The sequence below is a fragment of the Lolium perenne genome, chromosome 6 (genome assembly GCF_019359855.2).
Source record: "Lolium perenne isolate Kyuss_39 chromosome 6, Kyuss_2.0, whole genome shotgun sequence".
Classification (NCBI taxonomy): Eukaryota; Viridiplantae; Streptophyta; class Magnoliopsida; order Poales; family Poaceae; genus Lolium; species Lolium perenne.
The window spans coordinates 59,017,250-59,039,950 of NC_067249.2; the positions used below are offsets into that span (position 1 = coordinate 59,017,250).

The following is a 22,701-nucleotide window of genomic DNA, read 5'->3' on the forward strand; positions in this document are numbered from 1 at the left end:
AAAAAAGAAAAAAGATAGAAAAGCAAGAGAGTATATTTCGAGTTTTAATTAACTCTACATATACTCCCATCGGGAGAGCAATATAAGTCATATTTGACTCGATAAAATGTGCCATTCCAACAGCCGGAAAAGCACTCGACAATATATTCTCAGAACGCCAAAGTTGCGATCAATTTCTGAATGCCGCAAATATGCGAAGGTAAGACCCCAGATCCGTTTCGCCGGGCGTGGCATCGCCGAAGACTGCGTCATACTTTTATCCGTATCAACAGATACGAAGAAAAATCCTAACGGACGCGTTAGGTACTCGATAAATTTGACTGGGACTCGACAGAATGGTAAGACCTTAAGCGGCACCTGTCGAAGTTTACACCAGTATCCCGAGATCATGTCCAGGGACGTGGTCTTGAAGTAGGTTTTTGCGGATTGCCACTAGAGCAGTTAACTAGTACCTGATCCGTCAGATGAACTAGCCCCAATTACCAGTATCCCTATACAATATAGAATTTTATGTGAAGAAATATAAAAAAGTGAAAGCTCTCGAATAAAAATAAACAGTAGAGATTTTCCCTGACTCTACGATTCAAGCAAAATCTCGGGGGCTACTGACATAGGCATCCCAAATGGGCCTGCCGAAGATAGTACCCGGGGTTTATTGAAGGCCCATTACCCGAAGAATAAGAAGATTCGGGAGCCCAAGATATATTAAGGAAAGCTAGAGTTGTAATAGGAAGTGTTATTTGTAATCTGGCGGGATGAGTTAGAAACCGTCCCGGACTCTGTAACTTGTACAACACGAATCCCTCGGCTCCACCTCTTATATAAAGGGGGAGTCGAGGGACGAAAAGATAATCGAATCATTGTTACAAACCCTAGTTCTCATAATCGTCGAGTACTTTTCGGCTGAAACCTTCGAGATCTACTTACCCTCTACTTCCAACTAAACCCTAGCCTATAATCCATAGGCATTGACAAGTCGATACCTTGTCACTGTGGCCCCACTTCGTTTCATCTTCGGACTTCTGGAAGCTTCGTGGAAAAATAGGACCCTGGGCGGTCCAATTCCGAGAATATTTCGTTACTAGGATTTCTGAAACCAAAAACAGCAGAAAACAGCAACTGGCACTTCGGCATCTTGTTAATAGGTTAGTTCCAGAAAATGCACGAATATGACATAAAGTGTGCATAAAACATGTAGATAACATCAATAATGTGGCATGGAACATAAGAAATTATCGATACGTCGGAGACGTATCAGCATCCCCAAGCTTAGTTCTGCTCGTCCCGAGCAGGTAAAACGATAACACAGATAATTTCTGGAGTGACATGCCATCATAATCTTGATCATACTATTTGTAAAGCATATGTAGTGAATGCAGCGATCAAAACAACGTATATGACATGAGTAAACAAGTGAATCATATAGCAAAGACTTTTCATGAATAGCACTTCAAGACAAGCATCAATAAGTCTTGCATAAAAGTTAACTCATAAAGCAATAATTCAAAGTAAAGGTATTGAAGCAACACAAAAGAAGATTAAGTTTCAGCGGTTGCTTTCAACTTATAACATGTATATCTCATGGATATTGTCAACATAGAGTAATATAATAAGTGCAATATGCAAATATGTAGGAATCAATGCACAGTTCACACAAGTGTTTGCTTCTTGAGGTGGAGAGAAATAGGTGAACTGACTCAACAATAAAGTAAAAGAATGGTCCTCCATAGAGGAAAAGCATCGATTGCTATATTTGTGCTAGAGCTTTGATTTTGAAAACATGAAACAATTTTGTCAACGGTAGTAATAAAGCATATGAGTTATGTAAATTATATCTTACAAGTTGCAAGCCTCATGCATAGTATACTAATAGTGCCCGCACCTTGTCCTAATTTGCTTGGACTACCGGATCATCACAATACACATGTTTTAACCAAGTGTCACAATGGGGTACCTCCATGCCGCATGTACAAAGGTCTAAGGAGAAAGCTCGCATTTTGGATTTCTCGCTTTTGATTATTCTCAACTTAGACATCCATACCGGGACAACATGGACAACAGATGATGGACTCCTCTTTTATGCATAAGCATGTAACAACAATTAATAATTTTCTCATTTGAGATTGAGGATATATGTCCAAAACTGAAACTTCCACCATGGATCATGGCTTTAGTTAGCGGCCCAATGTTCTTCTCTAACAATATGTATGCTCCAACCATTAAGGTGGTAGATCGCTCTTACTTCAGACAAGACGAACATGCATAGCAACTCACATGAAATTCAACAAAGAGTAGTTGATGGCGTCCCCAGAAACATGGTTATCGCACAACAAGCAACTTAATAAGAGATAAAGTGCATAATTACATATTCAATACCACAATAGTTTTTAAGCTATTTGTCCCATGAGCTATATATTGCAAAGGTGAATGATGGAATTTTAAAGGTAGCACTCAAGCAATTTACTTTGGAATGGCGGAGAAATACCATGTAGTAGGTAGGTATGGTGGACACAAATGGCATAGTGGTTGGCTCAAGTATTTTGGATGCATGAGAAGTATTCCCTCTCGATACAAGGTTTAGGCTAGCAAGGTTATTTGAAACAAACACAAGGATGAACCGGTGCAGCAAAACTCACATAAAAGACATATTGAAAACATTATAAGACTCTACACCGTCTTCCTTATTGTTCAAACTCAATACTAGAAATTATCTAGACCTTAGAGAAACCAAATATGCAAACCAAATTTTAGCATGCTCTATGTATTTCTTCATTAATAGGTGCAAAGCATATGATGCAAGAGCTTAATCATGAGCACAACAATTGCCAAGTATCACATTACCCAAGACATTTATAGCAATTACTACATGTATCATTTTCCAATTCCAACTATATAACAATTTAACGAAGGAGAAACTTCGCCATGAATACTATGAGTAGAAACCAAGGACATACTTGTCCATATGCTACAGAGGAGCGTGTCTCTCTCCCATAAAGTGAATGCTAGGATCCATTTTATTCAAACAAAACAAAAAACAAAAACAAACCGACGCTCCAAGCAAAGCACATAAGATGTGATGGAATAAAAATATAGTTTCAGGGGAGGAACCTGATAATGTTGTCGATGAAGAAGGGGATGCCTTGGGCATCCCCAAGCTTAGACGCTTGAGTCTTCTTGATATATGCTGGGGTGAACCACCGGGGCATCCCCAAGCTTAGAGCTTTCACTCTCCTTGATCATGTTGCATCATACTCCTCTCTTGATCCTTGAAAACTTCCTCCACACCAAACTCGAAACAACTTATTAGAGGGTTAGTGCACAATAAAAATTAACATATTCAGAGGTGACACAATCATTCTTAACACTTCTGGACATTGCATAATGCTACTGGACATTAGTGGATCAAAGAAATTCATCCAACATAGCAAAAGAGGCAATGCGAAATAAAAGGCAGAATCTGTCAAAACAGAACAGTTCGTATTGACGAATTTTAAAATGGCACCAGACTTGCTCAAATGAAAATGCTCAAATTGAATGAAAGTTGCATACATATCTGAGGATCATGCACGTAAATTGGCTTAATTTTCTGAGTTACCTACAGGGAGGTAGACCCAGATTCGTGACAGCAAAGAAATCTGGAACTGCGCAGTAATCCAAATCTAGTACTTACTTTTCTATCAACGGCTTAACTTGGCACAACAAAACACAAAACTTAGATAAGGAGAGGTTGCTACAGTAGTAAACAACTTCCAAGACACAAAATAAAAACAAAGTACTGTAGGTAAAAACATGGGTTGTCTCCCATAAGCGTTTTTCTTTAACGCCTTTCAGCTAGGCGCAGAAAGTGTGTATCAAGTATTATCGGAGGGATGAAGTGTCAACATCATAATTGGTTCTCATAATAGAATCAAAAGGTACCTTCATTCTCTTTCTAGGGAAGTGTTCCATACCTTTCTTGAGAGGAAATTGATATTTTATATTACCTTCCTTCATATCAATGATAGCACCAACAGTTCGAAGAAAAGGTCTTCCCAATATAATGGGACAAGATGCATTGCATTCAATATCCAAGACAATAAAATCAACGGGAACAAGGTTATTGTAAACGGTAATGCGAACATTATCAACTTTACCCAAAGGTTTCTTTGTAGAATGATCAGCAAGATTAACATCCAAATAACAATTTTTCAGCGGTGGCAAGTCAAGCATATCATAAATTTTCTTAGGCATAACAGAAATACTTGCACCAAGATCACATAAAGCATTACAATCAAAATCTTTAACCTTCATCTTAATGATGGGCTCCCAACCATCCTCTAGCTTTTTAGGAATAGAGGCTTCGCGCTCTAGTTTCTCTTCTCTAGCTTTTATGAGAGCATTTGTAATATGATGTGTAAAAGCCAAATTTATAGCACTAGCATTAGGACTTTTAGCAAGTTTTTGTAAGAACTTTATAACTTCAGAGATGTGGCAATCATCAAAATTCAAACCATTATAATCTAAAGCAATGGGATCATCATCCCCAATGTTGGAAAAAATTTCAGCAGCTTTATCACAGGCAGTTTCAGCAGTTTTAGCAATTTCAGGCAGTTTCTCGCGCTTTGCATTAGAAGTGGAAACATTGCTAACACCAATTATTTTATTAGTATTAGTAGGAGGTGCAGCAACATGTGTATCATTAGCATTACTAGTGGTGGTAATAGTCCAAACTTTAACTACATTCTTCTCTTTAGCTAGTTTTTCATTTTCTTCTCTATCCCACCTAGCACGCAGTTCAGCCATTAATCTTATATTCTCATTAATTCTAACTTGGATGGCATTTGCTGTAGTAGTAATTTTATCATCTAAATCCTCAGGTTTAGCAGCCATTTTATTAATTAGAGAAGATTGTGATGCATACATGAATGAGATTCGGTTTTCAGCATTAGCAAGTTTAGTTTGCAACCCCGAGATCTCCCTATTCAGATTTTCAAGTTGATTCCCTATATTCTTCAACACGGTAGATTGCTCATTCATTGTTTTAGTAAACAATTTATTTTGCTCATATTGTGATTGCATAAAGCTCTTAGTGGATCTTTCAATTTCTAGCATCTTCTCTTCATTAGGTGGAACATATCTACCATGAGAATTACCATTAGCAAGATATGGCCTAAATTCATTGTATTGTTATTTTTAATGAAATTCACATCAACATATTCTTTTTGAGCAACCAATGATGCTAACGGAACATTATTAGGATCAACATTAGTCCTATCATTCACAAGCATAGACATAATAGCATCAATCTTATCACTCAAGGAAGAGGTTTCTTCGACAGAATTTACCTTCTTACCTTGTGGAGCTCTTTCCGTGTGCCATTCAGAGTAGTTGATCATCATATTATCAAGAAGCTTTGTTGCTTCACCAAGAGTGATGGACATAAAGGTACCTCCAGCAGCTGAATCTAATAAATTCCGTGAAGAAAAATGTAGTCCTGCATAGAAGGTTTGGATGATCATCCAAGTAGTCAGTCCATGGGTTGGGCAATTTTTAACCAAAGATTTCATTCTTTCCCAAGCTTGAGCAACATGTTCAGTATCTAATTGTTTAAAATTCATTATGCTACTCCTCAAAGATATAATTTTAGCGGGGGGATAATATCTACCAATAAAAGCATCCTTGCATTTAGTCCATGAATCAATACTATTCTTAGGCAGAGATAGCAACCAATCTTTAGCTCTTCCTCTTAATGAGAAAGGGAACAATTTTAATTTTATAATGTCACCATCTACATCTTTATATTTTTGCATTTCACATAGTTCAACAAAATTATTTAGATGGGCAGCAGCATCATCAGAACTAACACCAGAAAATTGCTCTCGCATAACAAGATTCAGTAAAGCAGGTTTAATTTCAAAGAATTCTGCTGTAGTAGCAGGTGGAGCAATAGGTGTGCATAAGAAATCATTATTATTTGTGGTTGTGAAGTCACACAACTTAGTATTTTCAGGGTTGGCCATTTTAGCAACAGTAAATTAAGCAAACTAGATAAAGTAAATGCAAGTAACTAATTTTTTTGTGTTTTTGATATAGCAAACAAGATAGCAAATAAAGTAAAACTAGCAACTTTTTTTTTGTATTTTGATTTAGTGCAGCAAACAAAGTAGTAAATAAAACTAAGCAAGACAAAAACAAAGTAAAGAGATTGAGAAGTGGAGACTCCCCTTGCAGCGTGTCTTGATCTCCCCGGCAACGACGCCAGAAATCTAGCTTGATGGCGTGTAACTCACACGTTCGTTGGGAACCCCAAGAGGAAGGTATGATGCGCACAGCAGCAAGTTTTCCCTCAGAAAGAAACCAAGGTTTATCGAACCAGGAGGAGCCAAGAAGCACGTTGAAGGTTGATGGCGGCGGGATGTAGTGCGGCGCAACACCCGGCGCCAACGTGGAACCTGCACAACACAACCAAAGTACTTTGCCCCAACGAAACAGTGAGGTTGTCAATCTCACCGGCTTGCTGTAACAAAGGATTAACCGTATTGTGTGGAAGATGATTGTTTGCAGAAAACAGTAAAACAGTATTGCAGTAGATTGTATTTCAGTAAAGAGAATTGGACCGGGGTCCACAGTTCACTAGAGGTGTCTCTCCCATAAGATAAACAGCATGTTGGGTGAACAAATTATAGTTGGGCAATTGACAAATAGAGAGGGCATGACCATGCACATACATATCATGATGAGTATAGTGAGATTTAATTGGGCATTACGACAAAGTACATAGACCGCCATCCAACTGCATCTATGCCTAAAAAGTCCACCTTCAGGTTATCATCCGAACCCCCTCCAGTATTAAGTTGCTAACAACAGACAATTGCATTAAGTATTGCGCGTAATGTAATCAATAACTACATCCTTAGACATAGCATCAATGTTTTATCCCTAGTGGCAACAGCACATCCATAACCTTAGTGGTTCTTGTCACTCCTCCAGATTCACGGAGACATGAACCCACTATCGAGCATAAATACTCCCTCTTGGAGTTACTAGCATCAACTTGGCCAGAGCATCTACTAATAATGGAGAGCATGCAAGATCTTAAACAACACATAGACATAACTTTGATAATCAACATAACAAGTATTCTCTATTCATCGGATCCCAACAAATGCAACATATAGAATTACAGATAGATGATCTTGATCATGTTAGGCAGCTCACAAGATCCGACAATGATAGCACAATGGGGAGAAGACAACCATCTAGCTACTGCTATGGACCCATACTCCAGGGGTAGACTACTCACACATCACTCCGGAGGCGACTATGGCGGCGTAGAGTCCTCCGGGAGATGATTCCCCTCTCCGGCAGGGTGCCGGAGGCGATCTCCTGGATCCCCCGAGATGGGATCGGCGGCGGCGGCGTCTCAGTAAGGTTTTCCGTATCGTGGCTCTCGGTACTGGGGGTTTCGTCACGGAGGCTTTAAGTAGGCGGAAGGGCAAGTCAGGAGGGGGCACAGGGGCCCCACACCATAGGCCGGCGCGGCCAGGGGGGCCGCGCCGCCCTAGGGTTTGGGCACCCTGTGGCCCCACTTCGTTTCATCTTCGGACTTCTGGAAGCTTCGTGGAAAAATAGGACCCTGGGCGTTGATTTCGTCCAATTCCGAGAATATTTCGTTACTAGGATTTCTGAAACCAAAAACAGCAGAAAACAGCAACTGGCACTTCGGCATCTTGTTAATAGGTTAGTTCCAGAAAATGCACGAATATGACATAAAGTGTGCATAAAACATGTAGATAACATCAATAATGTGGCATGGAACATAAGAAATTATCGATACGTCAGAGACGTATCATGTGCCAAGTAAAGTCGTTGATAGTAAGGTTCATACTAGATTTGGATTACTGCGCAGAAACAGATTTCTTTGCTGTCACGAATCTGGGCCTAATTCTCTGTAGGTAACTCAGAAAATTATGCCAATTTACGTGAGTGATCCTCAGATATGTACGCAACTTTCATTAAATTTGGGCATTTTCATCTGAGCAAGTCTGGTGCCATTTTAAAATTCGTCTTTACGGACTGTTCCGTTTTGACAGATTCTGCCTTTTATTTCGTATTGCCTCTTTTGCTATGTGGGACGGATTTCTTTGTTCCATTAACTTCCAGTAGCTTTGGGCAATGTCCAGAAGTGTTAAGAATGATTGTGTCACCTCTGAACATGTGAGTTTTTGATTATGCACTAACCCTCTAATGAGTTGCTTTGAGTTTGGTGTGGAGGAAGTTTTCAAGGGTCAAGAGAGGAGGATGATATACTATGATCAAGAAGAGCGAAAAGTCTAAGCTTGGGGATGCCCCGGTGGTTCACCCCTGCATATATCAAGAAGACTCAAGCGTCTAAGCTTGGGGATGTGTGGGGACCCCGGACTAACTGTCCGAAATACCCTGTTATGTATATAGTTCACGATCCCATGATCAGTGCGCCGTGAACACATAACCGAACTGATATCAAATTACACCATCCATTACAAAGCGGAATAAGAAAATTACAATAATGTCACATGACCATTACTTACATAATAGCCTCAAAGGGCCTAACTAAACATCAGAGTAGCATCATCACTTCAACAGCGCGGAGCCCAAGTCATTCGCCTTAAACCCTACAGGCAACTGACTGGGAAGACGTTCCTAGCTCGCATAGACGTCGTCAACTCCTTCTTCATCCATCATGTTCCTCCAAGTCTGGCCAAGTAAATAGCCAGGGACAAAGCCGTGAGTACATTTGAATTGTACTCGCAAACCATCAAGAAGGTGATAACAATTCTAACTAAAGGAGACAAGAGAGGAAGAATAGTTTCTCTCGTGGATAAAGCATGTGAAAGAGAAATAGTTTCTCTTGTTGATATAGCATACCGGCATCTCAAGTGATGCGGACACTATGGTGGTTCTATGACATCTCTATATCTTTGTTAAAGAAGAGTTAGCATACCACCATCTCATTTGAAGGGATTGCTAGGGAAGTCCTATGACATCTCTATATCTTTGTTAAAGAAGAGTTAGCATACCACCATCTCATTTGAAGGGATTGCTAGGGAAGTCCTATGACATCTCTATATCTTTGTTAAAGAAGAGTTAGCATACCACCATCTCATTTGAAGGGATTGCTAGGGAAGTCCTATGACATCTCTATATCTTTGTTAAAGAAAAGTTCCTCTACATGAAACACTAGGAAGGGAGCAACCCAATTTATTTGTCCTTCCCGACCATCTCCATATGGTCGACACAGCCTTTCCCGTACCCTTCCGGTACATCAAAACAAGTTCTTTCCTTTCATTTGCCAAACCATTTTGTAAACCAAAACTCATCAGGCTAAGCAACAGCCATTCCAACCGTCCATGACCATGACGCGGCTATTCGAATAGATTTAACTCGCAGAGTGTGCGCACTTTCCCCACAAGAACCGATAAATCCGCCGAGATCATCCCGGTTCGTCATACTAAAGTATGCGAGTCTCGGATAATCAGTCATAGCCTTTCGCTGTCTCCCTTGTCATGAGTCCTTCCCTGCGGGCTTACCCCTTCCCGGCACCCCGGCAAAGCATACCTCCTTTTGAGCGTATCTCCGGCGCCATGACAGAAGACCCTCGCAATCGTCCGGCTGCAAGTTAATGCAGTGTATTGCCTCCTTTAGAGCGCAACCCGGTGTCGTAGGTCATCGTGACCCTCCTAGAGAGTGGTGAAGGTATCTCATGTCAACTTCAACAAACTACGGACTAAGCCCGTGCCCACTTTGGATATTGTGGTTGCGCTAGTTAATTGTCATGGGTGAGTACTTAGGCGCCAAAGTTTTCATAAAACCCAACCTTTTTCATAACCTCATCATTTTTACCAAATCCTTTCCTTTCATAAATTCTCACTTGGGGAAAACATCATGCCCAAGGTTTTATCGAAAACTTTTACAACAAGGTAAAACCTTGAGGGGTTCCCAACCTAAAGTTTCATGAGCTGAACTACTATTGCACTACGGCCGAGATGAGAGTCATCACGCCATAGAGGGGTATAAAGGTGTAGTGGAGTGAATCATACTTGCTTATGGTAAGCATGTATTATGACAACACAAGGAGGAATATACTCTCAGATTTGTGGTGGTAACTATACAACTTAGATAGTGGAGTATTACTATCCAACATACTCTCCAATAGGGTGCACGGCATACTCCTCTCAATTGGAGAATACACCAAGATCATGACATAGACACCTCTATACTACAAAGGGGGTGGGTGTGATGTAAGTTATTTTCTTGAGATTATGCATGCTCAAGTTGGGCATACATGATAACCAATGGGAGTAGCACGGCCATGATGCCATGTATCCCATAATCACAAGACAAAGGTGGAGTATCACCACTAGGGAGTACCCCACTTGGAAACACACATAGATGACATAAATAGAGAGAATAACACACATAGAATTCAAGGTGCTTTGGACATCAACAAATGACATCCAACTAGACACCAAAACAGAGATCAAAAGATGGCTTGCCTTGGCTTATTTGTCCCTGGACTTCTTCAACTTCATCAATATAAGAATCCCGTCAATATAAATAAAATCCTTGTCCGAACCACTTCTTCTTCTTCTCCGGAATTGTTCGCATCTATCGTCGGAAAATATAAAAGGAACACAATAAACACATTGCACCAACAAAACAACATTCAACAAACAACAATAACCATGCAGCCAAGGTATAACATACTAAGGACTTATAGATACCACAAAACAACTTTAAGAGTTTTAATTTAGAAAACCACATTTATTTACCTAGTAGAGGTATGAGTGCGTCACAACTTAGCAATTGCCTCTCCCGGTTATCACCATGGTATAAACCAAATATCCCCTGGTAGATAACATCATGAAGAGGACAAATGCATTAGTTTGGCATCAAACACATACACAATACAATTTCAAACATTTTTGGAAGAGTAGAAATCAGTTTTCCCAATTTAATTTGCTCCCAAAACACTACATCCAAAATAGGAAGCAAACCATATTCCACATCATTTGGAAACTTAAGCAAAACAAAAGAGCTAATGTTAAGTTGCAGAGGTTTTGTTTTGCAAGCATAAAACAAAGGTTGCCCAACTCTACTAAAAAGAGTTTGTCAAGGGTTTTAAATAAACCGAAAAGTTTTGCTTCAACAATGCATGTCACACATAAACATTACTAACAGCAAAAAATATGTGTGAACAGAGACTGACAATATTTTTCCAAGGTAGCCAGTACAAATACAAGACTAACCCAATTGGAAACACCCAAAAATATCAAACCTACAATTTTAGGAATTTCTTTGAATCTGACTGTACAGAAAACAAGATCTGTAAGCCATAAATCGTAGACACATCCTAAAAATATGAGGCCACTGGCATTTGAAAGGTAATTAAACAGAGATTCACACGCAATTGGATTTGGGTTCAAAATATTTCTGAAACTCTCACAAATGGATTTACAAGTTCACTGCATGTTTTCACCATTTGCTTTAACTATGGAGTTACAGAACAAATAAAGGTTTGAAACTTGTTTGAGATGATTAAGAAAACATTCAGCAATCCTACAGAAGTGGAATCACTCAATTAGGTTCAAAAATGGATTTTTGATGAATTAAAAGCTAACAGCCATGTCTGCAGAACACACAGAATAAGTTTAATTCACCACAAATCGTACACAACTCATAAAAATATGAGGTCAGCTGCATCTGAAAGGTATTGTAAAGGTGGTTCTTACCCAACTGGTTTCATTCAAAAATTCGTTTCAAAGCTCCTGATTTAATTCGACAAAGTCAGATCTGACCAGATCTTGATCTGTGAACCATTTCAATTCCATTAGGTCATTTGAAGTGAACCCAACGCCAAAATGAAGGTACTGGAGAGGGCTTTCACCCAAAATTGAGTTTGCTCAAAAAGGTTTTGTAAAACGGAAGAAATCTAACAAACAATGATTCTGCATGTTTGCAGAACTTTATTTATCATGCAAAATCCGTAACGAATTTGAGGATGAGACCAACACCAAGTTGTAGATATTTTCAATACCTATCTGTAGAACTTTGAACCACTCGATTTGGATCTGCACACGAGATTTGGCGGATTTTACAAGATCGTACCAGAATCTGAAACAGCAAGAAACAGAAATTACTGCAAGGTTTTGGACGAACTTTGCTCAAGAACTTCAGATCTGAGGATAGCTCAACCTTCTCCATGCTTGGACCAACATGCACCTGCATCAAGATCCAATCTTAGCAAAGGAGGGAGAAGAAGAGGAGATTAAACCATCTAAGGTTGGGGAGAAGATGGAGGGGGAGGCTCTCATGGTGAGGATGAGCTTGAGGGAGGAAGGAGCTGCATCTTGGTGAGCTTTCCATGGCCATGGCCGGCCATGAAGCTAGGAGGAGCAGCAATTTCGTGGGGAGAGGTAGGAGGAGAGTGTGTGGGAGTGGAGGAGAGAGTGGGGAGTGGAAAAGTGAGAGCAAGTGAGGAGGGGGTGGGCTGCCAAGCCCCTTTATATAGAGGGAGAGGGGGTGGGCTGCCTCCTCATTGATTGGGTTGGTTGGGAGGTAGCCTCTTCATTGATTGGGTTAGTTGGGAGGCTGGTTTGGGGAAGAGATATTTGACCCAAGCTGAATTTATTTGTGGCATTGGGAAGGGACAAAGGAGGAGAGGCATCCCAAGGTGGAGTAATTATGTGAGAGAGAGGGAAATGGAGAGGCATGATGCATGTGTGCCATGGCATGGCCGGCCACATATTTTTGGCCATGCACAAGTGATCAACAAGAGATAATTGCTACACATGCATGACACCCAAGGTTGAGTGCCTCACAAATTACTAAAATGGTGGCCTAAAAAGATATACAATTTTAGGCAAAGTGATACTAATGCACAAGGGTGCTAAAGTAGATGGTGGTGACATTCTGACCTGATAAAAGATGTGCCCAAGAGATGATGGTGGTGATGGTGATTTAGACAATGGTAGAGCAAGGCTAGGAGAGATGGTGAGTGAAGTAACCATATACTCACAAGGATGAATATATTGACATACATCATCAATTCATGAGGTCAAGGTGATGATGGAAAATAATAGAGGAGTGAGATAGGCATAATGAAATATAAGTTGCTCTTCAAATAAGAGGTCAATTGGGAATGAACTCAAGTGGAATGGAATTTTGAAGATGTTGAGAGAAAACTAGTTGGAACATAGGGGTTCAACATATTCTACTTTCTCAAGTAGAGTTTTTCTCAAATTTAAAGTAAACAAGAAATGGTATGGGTACCATAAACAAGCCTTTTGTTAAAACAAAGCAAAATAGAAATAATGTTTTATAAATCAATACTTGGTAGAAATGGGATGAAAAACAAAACCCATTTCAGTTCCTTGTTTTCTTTGAAGAGAAATCTTGGAAAGTTTTAATAAAACTAGAAGTAGTTTTGTGATCAAAACTAGAGAAGGAAAACTGTAGGATTTTTGAGGAGGGAAACTAATTTAGGGAGGAGTGTTCTCAAGGGTAGATGGTGGCTACAAAATGTATCCATCATTCCCACTCTTGGTTTTGTGAAGATTAAACTTGAATAAAAACAAGAGGTAAAAGTGAAGGAAGTGATCTAGAGTTGAATCATTGGATAGGGTATAAGATCAAGTTGAATATATGTGATGCAAGGGTAGAATGAGACATGCAGGATGTGGAAATTGTAGAGGGAGATGCACAGATGAGATCCATGCATTGAGATCACCAAGTTGTGAATTAAGGATGATTGAGCTATCTTGTACCACAAAGAGAAAAATCAAGATGGCACACCCATGTTGTCATCAGGAGAGAGGTTTGATGTAGTAAGAAGGAAAACAATTCTTCCTAAGCCACACATGTGTTTTATTTGGTGAGTTGCTTGTTTAACCACTAGGGGTGTCGTTCTATGAGGTAGCTCAAGACAAAATTCAACAAGCAAATCAAGACAATTTATCTACCAACAGATCAAGGCAATTCATCATAGGAAACAGATCAAGGCAATTCACCTTTATTAGTCTATAGAAAAAGTTTTTGTTCCCCCTAATTTTTGCACTCAGGACAATTAAACAAGGTTGCAAAAGTTGGGGTGTTACAGATCTTCCACCCTTAAAATAATCTCGTCCCGAGATTACTAAGCGTAGAACTAGAGGGGTTGTAAAGTGTAACTAAAGTTAGACTCCAGTTTTCTGTAGAGGTGCCATTGTTGAGAAGGTCGTTGCTTCATCTTCTGGGATACATGATGGATTCCTGCCGATGGCGAGCTTCATGAAGGGGTTGACTACTCCATGCAGGTGTTGGATCTGTAGCTTCTTCACGATCCTGGCGGAGGTTCAAGACTGTGGGAGGGTTAGTGCACCCAACGGTGCTTGAGCAGGGCTGAAAACCTTTTTAGAGTCAGCTTAATATTTTAGTGGAAGACGAAGTCTTCCACCCTTAAAATTGTTCACCGGGGGTTTTGAAAACTCTAAGTTTCGGCCACGGAGTCTTGTTGGGCGCTTTTTGAAGGGGTCTTCGGTCTCTTGTCTTGAGTTGAAACATCTTCAGAGGGCGTTGTGTAGTCCACGGCTTCAAAAGGCACTCACGATGTTAACTAAACCATAGGGGATGCGCGGCGAGTTAGTAAGTTGATAAAGCGCCTGGTTGGTATCCATATGAAGCAGCAACAAAGGCCGTCGAAGACAATCTTCAGCTTGGGGGTCGGTGTTGACTTATACCAGTTGTAAGTGAGCGGGTAAGTTGCACCTAGTCTTGAGTTCTTGAGGTATCTTCAGGAGCTTCACTTGAGGAGGACCTGATGAACCATGTGATGTAGCTTGTCTTTGACGCTAATGTCCTCTCAGCTTGTTAGACGGCGTGTTAGAGGGTGGTTTCAAGAAGATATCCTCGAGGTCAGTGCGGTTATGCTCTAAGGTTAGATCAAATTAGTATGTCTTCTCGTAGAGGTGCAGTCACTCTTGAAGGTAGGGGCTTCTGCTTTCTTGATGAAGTGGAGATGCTTCAGCAGATCTTGAAGGTATTGGCTTCTGCTTTGTTGGCGTAGTCGAGATGCTCCAGCTGATATTGAAGGAAGTTAGCGTAGATGGGGGTTTGGGTTAGTTTTCCTGATGTTTGAAAAACAACTGCTAACGGGGGTAGAGTTAGAGCTTTTCGTTAACTTATCCAACTAACTAGCAGTTAGCAAAACATCGGCGAGGTAGGTGAGGGTGAAAACATCTTTGGGAGGCTTTCTAAGCTAGTTTATCACACTAAGGGTGTTTTTCAGACCGAAAAGCCAAGACAATTATACACACAACAAACAAACAAAAGACACTCAAGGCAGCACACAAGGGAACTACAAGCAATCATCAAACCAGGCATGGTAACCTAAGTACCCATGGAATGCCTAATGCGTGGGGGTAGCTCAATCAAAGCGATTGAGTTTGTCCTATCCATCCTATTGGTTTGGGGGCTGGTCACATATGTTGCCGTCTTCATTTTGCTCTTATGGACTCCAACATGGATTTTCGGGGCAGTTGGTTGCGAAGCAGGCCTGGTGTTCGGTCTTCTATGTTGAGGCGGAGGAGAAAACTGCGTAGTCTTCTTGCTCAACATCCCGGGGACGTGAGGTCTTCGAAGAGGTAGTTGTTGAGGTACTCCCGAAATCGTCAACTTCTTGTAGCTGGCCTAAAAATTACTAGTCAAGAACTGAGGACTTGATCCCAGATGACTGCAAAAAGTGCAAGTCCACGGAGGAAGAAGGTCAGCTCCTTGACAGACTTTGGTGACAACCAAAGACATGATGTTATCATCCCAACAAGCACACGGCTACGTCGGCATCCAATCTTCAATAGCTGCAGTTGGAGATATATGAGTCTTCCCGAGGGATTGATCCATCTTTGAGTTTGAGTCTCCGGTCTGAGTTGGGGACATCGTCTAACATGTGGGTTTGAAGTGGATGAGACAATAGAGTAAGAATTTTCAAACATTTTAATAAAGCGGAGAGATAAGAATTTAGAAGCTTTGAAGAAATAAGAGGAGTAGAAGCTATGCTTCCTACTAAAGAAATAATTTGTTTCGTAAATAGTTTTTCCCAATTACTTGTCTCCTAACTAACGTCCATGCTAACTAAGGTCTCCTACAGTCAGGATAGCTCTGATACCAGCTCTGTGGGGACCCCGGACTAACTGTCCGAAATACCCTGTTGTGTATATAGTTCACGATCCCATGATCAGTGCGCCGTGAACACATAACCGAACTGATATCAAATTACACCATCCATTACAAAGCGGAATAAGAAAATTACAATAATGTCACATGACCATTACTTACATAATAGCCTCGAAGGGCCTAACTAAACATCAGAGTAGCATCATCACTTCAACAGCGCGGAGCCCAAGTCATTCGCCTTAAACCCTACAGGCAACTGACTGGGAAGACGTTCCTAGCTCGCATAGACGTCGTCAACTCCTTCTTCATCCATCATGTTCCTCCAAGTCTGGCCAAGTAAATAGCCAGGGACAAAGCCGTGAGTACATTTGAATTGTACTCGCAAACCATCAAGAAGGTGATAACAATTCTAACTAAAGGAGACAAGAGAGGAAGAATAGTTTCTCTCGTGGATAAAGCATGTGAAAGAGAAATAGTTTCTCTTGTTGATATAGCATACCGGCATCTCAAGTGATGCGGACACTATGGTGGTTCTATGACATCTCTATATCTTTGTTAAAGAAGAGTTAGCATACCACCATCTCATTTGAAGGGATTGCTAGGGAAGTCCTATGACATCTCTATATCTTTGTTAAAGAAGAGTTAGCATACCACCATCTCATTTGAAGGGATTGCTAGGGAAGTCCTATGACATCTCTATATCTTTGTTAAAGAAGAGTTAGCATACCACCATCTCATTTGAAGGGATTGCTAGGGAAGTCCTATGACATCTCTATATCTTTGTTAAAGAAAAGTTCCTCTACATGAAACACTAGGAAGGGAGCAACCCAATTTATTTGTCCTTCCCGACCATCTCCATATGGTCGACACAGCCTTTCCCGTACCCTTCCGGTACATCAAAACAAGTTCTTTCCTTTCATTTGCCAAACCATTTTGTAAACCAAAACTCATCAGGCTAAGCAACAGCCATTCCAACCGTCCATGACCGCGGACGCGGCTATTCGAATAGATTTAACTCTGCAGAGTGTGCGCACTTTCCCCACAAGAACCGATAAATCCGCCGAGATCATCCCCGGTTCGTCATACTAAAGTATGCGAGTCTCGGATAATCAGTCATAGCCTTTCGCCTGTCTCCCTTGTCATGAGTCCTTCCCTGCGGGCTTACCCCTTCCCGGCACCCCGGCAGCATACCTCCTTTTGAGCGTATCTCCGGCGCCATGACAGAAGACCCTCAGTAATCGTCCGGCTGCAAGTTAATGCAGTGTATTGCCTCCTTTAGAGCGCAACCCGGTGTCAGAGGTCATCGTGACCCTCCTAGAGAGTGGTGAAGGTATCTCATGTCAACTTCAACAAACTACGGACTAAGCCCGTGCCCACTTTGGATATTGTGGTTGCGCTAGTTAATTGTCATGGGTGAGTACTTAGGCGCCAAAGTTTTCATAAAACCCAACCTTTTTCATAACCTCATCATTTTTACCAAATCCTTTCCTTTCATAAATTCTCACTTGGGGAAAACATCATGCCCAAGGTTTTATCGAAAACTTTTACAACAAGGTAAAACCTTGAGGGGTTCCCAACCTAAAGTTTCATGAGCTGAACTACTATTGCACTACGGCCGAGATGAGAGTCATCACGCCATAGAGGGGTATAAAGGTGTAGTGGAGTGAATCATACTTGCTTATGGTAAGCATGTATTATGACAACACAAGGAGGAATATACTCTCAGATTTGTGGTGGTAACTATACAACTTAGATAGTGGAGTATTACTATCCAACATACTCTCCAATAGGGTGCACGGCATACTCCTCTCAATTGGAGAATACACCAAGATCATGACATAGACACCTCTATACTACAAAGGGGGTGGGTGTGATGTAAGTTATTTTCTTGAGATTATGCATGCTCAAGTTGGGCATACATGATAACCAATGGGAGTAGCACGGCCATGATGCCATGTATCCCATAATCACAAGACAAAGGTGGAGTATCACCACTAGGGAGTACCCCACTTGGAAACACACATAGATCACATAAATAGAGAGAATAACACACATAGAATTCAAGGTGCTTTGGACATCAACAAATGACATCCAACTAGACACCAAAACAGAGATCAAAAGATGGCTTGCCTTGGCTTATTTGTCCCTGGACTTCTTCAACTTCATCAATATAAGAATCCCGTCAATATAAATAAAATCCTTGTCCGAACCACTTCTTCTTCTTCTCCGGAATTGTTCGCATCTATCGTCGGAAAATATAAAAGGAACACAATAAACACATTGCACCAACAAAACAACATTCAACAAACAACAATAACCATGCAGCCAAGGTATAACATACTAAGGACTTATAGATACCACAAAACAACTTTAAGAGTTTTAATTTAGAAAACCACATTTATTTACCTAGTAGAGGTATGAGTGCGTCACAACTTAGCAATTGCCTCTCCCGGTTATCACCATGGTATAAACCAAATATCCCCTGGTAGATAACATCATGAAGAGGACAAATGCATTAGTTTGGCATCAAACACATACACAATACAATTTCAAACATTTTTGGAAGAGTAGAAATCAGTTTTCCCAATTTAATTTGCTCCCAAAACACTACATCCAAAATAGGAAGCAAACCATATTCCACATCATTTGGAAACTTAAGCAAAACAAAAGAGCTAATGTTAAGTTGCAGAGGTTTTGTTTTGCAAGCATAAAACAAAGGTTGCCCAACTGTACTAAAAAGAGTTTGTCAAGGGTTTTAAATAAACCGAAAAGTTTTGCTTCAACAATGCATGTCACACATAAACATTACTAACAGCAAAAAATATGTGTGAACAGAGACTAACAATATTTTTCCAAGGTAGCCAGTACAAATACAAGACTAACCCAATTGGAAACACCCAAAAATATCAAACCTACAATTTTAGGAATTTCTTTGAATCTGACTGTACAGAAAACAAGATCTGTAAGGCATAAATCGTAGAAACATCCTAAAAATATGAGGCCACTGGCATTTGAAAGGTAATTAAACAGAGATTCACAAGCAATTGGATTTGGGTTCAAAATATTTCTGAAACTCTCACAAATGGATTTACAAGTTCACTGCATGTTTTCACCATTTGCTTTAACTATGGAGTTGCAGAACAAATAAAGGTTTGAAACTTGTTTGAGATGATTAAGAAAACATTCAGCAATCCTACAGAAGTGGAATCACTCAATTAGGTTCAAAAATGGATTTTTGATGAATTAAAAGCTAACAGCCATGTCTGCAGAACACACAGAATAAGTTTAATTCACCACAAATCGTACACAACTCATAAAAATATGAGGTCAGCTGCATCTGAAAGGTATTGTAAAGGTGGTTCTTACCCAACTGGTTTCATTCAAAAATTCGTTTCCAAGCTCCTGATTTAATTCGACAAAGTCAGATCTGACCAGATCTTGATCTGTGAACCATTTCAATTCCATTAGGTCATTTGAAGTGAACCCAACGCCAAAATGAAGGTACTGGAGAGGGCTTTCACCCAAAATTGAGTTTGCTCAAAAAGGTTTTGTAAAACGGAAGAAATCTAACAAACAATGATTCTGCATGTTTGCAGAACTTTATTTATCATGCAAAATCCTTAACGAATTTGAGGATGAGACCAACGCCAAGTTGTAGATATTTTCAATACCTATCTGTAGAACTTTGAACCACTCGATTTGGATCTGCACACGAGATTTGGCGGATTTTACAAGATCGTACCAGAATCTGAAACAGCAAGAAACAGAAATTACTGCAAGGTTTTGGACGAACTTTGCTCAAGAACTTCAGATCTGAGGATAGCTCAACCTTCTCCATGCTTGGACCAACATGCACCTGCATCAAGATCCAATCTTAGCAAAGGAGGGAGAAGAAGAGGAGATTAAACCATCTAAGGTTGGGGAGAAGATGGAGGGGGAGGCTCTCATGGTGAGGATGAGCTTGAGGGAGGAAGGAGCTGCATCTTGGTGAGCTTTCCATGGCCATGGCCGGCCATGAAGCTAGGAGGAGCAGCAATTTCGTGGGGAGAGGTAGGAGGAGAGTGTGTGGGAGTGGAGGAGAGAGTGGGGAGTGGAAAAGTGAGAGCAAGTGAGGAGGGGGTGGGCTGCCAAGCCCCTTTATATAGAGGGAGAGGGGGTGGGCTGCCTCCTCATTGATTGGGTTGGTTGGGAGGTAGCCTCTTCATTGATTGGGTTAGTTGGGAGGCTGGTTTGGGGAAGAGATATTTGACCCAAGCTGAATTTATTTGTGGCATTGGGAAGGGACAAAGGAGGAGAGGCATCCCAAGGTGGAGTAATTATGTGAGAGAGAGGGAAATGGAGAGGCATGATGCATGTGTGCCATGGCATGGCCGGCCACATATTTTTGGCCATGCACAAGTGATCAACAAGAGATAATTGCTACACATGCATGACACCCAAGGTTGAGTGCCTCACAAATTACTAAAATGGTGGCCTAAAAAGATATACAATTTTAGGCAAAGTGATACTAATGCACAAGGGTGCTAAAGTAGATGGTGGTGACATTCTGACCTGATAAAAGATGTGCCCAAGAGATGATGGTGGTGATGGTGATTTAGACAATGGTAGAGCAAGGCTAGGAGAGATGGTGAGTGAAGTAACCATATACTCACAAGGATGAATATATTGACATACATCATCAATTCATGAGGTCAAGGTGATGATGGAAAATAATAGAGGAGTGAGATAGGCATAATGAAATATAAGTTGCTCTTCAAATAAGAGGTCAATTGGGAATGAACTCAAGTGGAATGGAATTTTGAAGATGTTGAGAGAAAACTAGTTGGAACATAGGGGTTCAACATATTCTACTTTCTCAAGTAGAGTTTTTCTCAAATTTAAAGTAAACAAGAAATGGTATGGGTACCATAAACAAGCCTTTTGTTAAAACAAAGCAAAATAGAAATAATGTTTTATAAATCAATACTTGGTAGAAATGGGATGAAAAACAAAACCCATTTCAGTTCCTTGTTTTCTTTGAAGAGAAATCTTGGAAAGTTTTAATAAAACTAGAAGTAGTTTTGTGATCAAAACTAGAGAAGGAAAACTGTAGGATTTTTGAGGAGGGAAACTAATTTAGGGAGGAGTGTTCTCAAGGGTAGATGGTGGCTACAAAATGTATCCATCATTCCCACTCTTGGTTTTGTGAAGATTAAACTTGAATAAAAACAAGAGGTAAAAGTGAAGGAAGTGATCTAGAGTTGAATCATTGGATAGGGTATAAGATCAAGTTGAATATATGTGATGCAAGAGTAGAATGAGACATGCAGGATGTGGAAATTGTAGAGGGAGATGCACAGATGAGATCCATGCATTGAGATCACCAAGTTGTGAATTAAGGATGATTGAGCTATCTTGTACCACAAAGAGAAAAATCAAGATGGCACACCCATGTTGTCATCAGGAGAGAGGTTTGATGTAGTAAGAAGGAAAACAATTCTTCCTAAGCCACACATGTGTTTTATTTGGTGAGTTGCTTGTTTAACCACTAGGGGTGTCGTTCTATGAGGTAGCTCAAGACAAAATTCAACAAGCAAATCAAGACAATTCATCTACCAACAGATCAAGGCAATTCATCATAGGAAACAGATCAAGGCAATTCACCTTTATTAGTCTATAGAAAAAGTTTTTGTTCCCCCTAATTTTTGCACTCAGGACAATTAAACAAGGTTGCAAAAGTTGGGGTGTTACAGGATGCCCAAGGCATCCCCTTCTTCATCGACAACATTATCAGGTTCCTCCCCTGAAACTATATTTTTATTCCATCACATCTTATGTGCTTTGCTTGGAGCGTCGGTTTGTTTTTGTTTTTGTTTTGTTTGAATAAAATGGATCCTAGCATTCATTGTGTGGGAGAGAGACACGCTCCGCTGTTGCATATGGACAAGTATGTCCTTAGGCTTTACTCATAATATTCACGGCGAAGCTTCTTCTTCGTTAAATTATTATATGGTTGGAATTGGAAAATGATACATGTAGTAATTGGTAGAATGTCTTGGATAATTTGATACTTGGCAATTGTTGTGCTCATGTTTAAGCTCTTGCATCATATACTTTGTACCTATTAGTGAATAATACATAGAGCATGCTAAAATTTGGTTTGCATAATTGGTCTCTCTAAAGTCTAGATAATTTCTAGTATTGAGTTTTGAACAACAAGGAAGACGGTGTAGAGTCTTATAATGTTTACAATATGTCTTTTATGTGAGTTTTGCTGCACCGGTTCATCCTTGTGTTTGTTTCAAATAACCTTGCTAGCCTAAACCTTGTATCGAGAGGGAATACTTCTCATGCATCCAAAATCCTTGAGCCAACCACTATGCCATTTGTGTCCACCATACCTACCTACTACATGGTATTTCTCCGCCATTCCAAAGTAAATTGCTTGAGTGCTACCTTTAAATTTCCATCATTCGCCTTTGCAATATATAGCTCATGGGACAAAATAGCTTAAAAACTATTGTGGTATTGAATATGTACTTATGCACTTTATCT

At 40.3% G+C, this 22,701-nt stretch overlaps 2 long non-coding RNA genes across 3 annotated transcripts; both read right to left on the reverse strand.

The window, feature by feature from the left end:
* Positions 1-7,184: 7,184 nt before the first annotated feature.
* LOC139829963 (uncharacterized) lies at positions 7,185-13,082 on the reverse strand. The gene is made up of 4 exons (XR_011746836.1): positions 12,056-13,082; positions 11,751-11,827; positions 10,515-10,626; positions 7,185-8,715 (listed from the first exon to the last, which is right to left on the reverse strand). It is a non-coding gene; the product is annotated as an uncharacterized lncRNA (long non-coding RNA).
* A 2,218-nt stretch (positions 13,083-15,300) lies between these two features.
* LOC127308099 (uncharacterized) lies at positions 15,301-20,852 on the reverse strand. Of its 2 annotated transcripts, XR_007856265.2 has the most exons (5): positions 19,839-20,852; positions 19,534-19,610; positions 18,574-18,649; positions 18,298-18,409; positions 15,301-16,495 (listed from the first exon to the last, which is right to left on the reverse strand). It is a non-coding gene; the product is annotated as an uncharacterized lncRNA (long non-coding RNA). The 2 variants fall into 2 exon arrangements; XR_011746837.1 differs by lacking the exon at positions 18,574-18,649.
* Positions 20,853-22,701: the final 1,849 nt, after the last annotated feature.